This window comes from Montipora foliosa, unplaced genomic scaffold (assembly GCF_036669935.1).
Source record: "Montipora foliosa isolate CH-2021 unplaced genomic scaffold, ASM3666993v2 scaffold_199, whole genome shotgun sequence".
In the NCBI taxonomy this organism is placed as follows: Eukaryota; Metazoa; Cnidaria; class Anthozoa; order Scleractinia; family Acroporidae; genus Montipora; species Montipora foliosa.
In genome coordinates this window covers 1,353-2,500 of record NW_027179499.1, presented here as the reverse complement: position 1 = coordinate 2,500, position 1,148 = coordinate 1,353, and positions in this window count along the sequence as shown.

The window sequence follows — 1,148 nt, the reverse complement described above, 5'->3', positions numbered from 1 at the left end:
ACTCGTCGACAAGGCTTTGATCTGCTTTGGCTGCTAAACTGGTTTTAACGTCTTGCACTTCAGAATTTGCAAATTCCACTGACGTCTTCAGTTCTGTTATGTCACTGCGTAGAATAGTCGAGTTTTCTTCCAACCGCTGCAACCTGTTCACAATATCCACGTGGCGGCTCTTGCTCGCAGCAGTAAGCTCATCCATTTTGGCAGTCAAATTTGCCACTAAAATTCAAAATTCCTGAATACTTTCGTTCCCTTCTTCTCTTGTTTCTGTCGCTCCTTCTGAAGCTTTCTTGGAACGCAAATTTTTACCCATATTGGCAAAGAAACTGTATTCAGGAACGGAGCTCGGCAAAGCACGTCTTACTCGGTTCGAGACATGCGCAAAACCCCACGTGCCCTGCCACTCGAATAAAGTTCTGCGTAGCTGACTACGCGGTACGCATCAACTAATAAATTCAAGTTGAAGTATGTAATTTATTCAAAACAGTATTTCTCGTTCTTAAAGCGTGACTCGCGAATTAAGTAGTGATCAATTTTTGAATTTTACGGTTAGATTAACTACATTTTTCACGAGATCGTGTCAAGAAAATAGCGCTCGTTGCAGTGATTAGGTCTAAGCACTCTTTAACATTTTCGCTTTCAATTTACAGTTTGGTTAACTACACTTTTCACGAAATCCATGTTTATTCCACAAAATCACCCAAAATCACAACAGAGAGTACGAACATGCGCAGTGATAGAAAACCCGTATTTCGGGCCTCGCTAGCACTGAGCATGCTCGAAATCGAACTTTACCAGATCTCCCTTCCGTATGACCGTGGGAGATCTGGGTACGAGATTAAAAATCAGTTTGTCTGTTATTTTTGACACAGTTTATTCAGAAATCAATCTGGGCAATGCTGATACGTGGCAAGTGTAAGTTTTCGTTTGAATAACCAACAACAACAACAACAACAACATTTACTTTTAAAAAAATATTTGAAAAAATACAAACTAGGTTACACTGGTGGTTTAAAAGATGATATATTACAATAAAAAATGTTCCCAACGTTTCGGTCACAAACACGGACCTTCTTCAGGGGAAGTGAAAGAAAAAACCACACAAAAGCACAAATATAAGCAAGACGCTGATTAAAAATTCGAGATAAGTG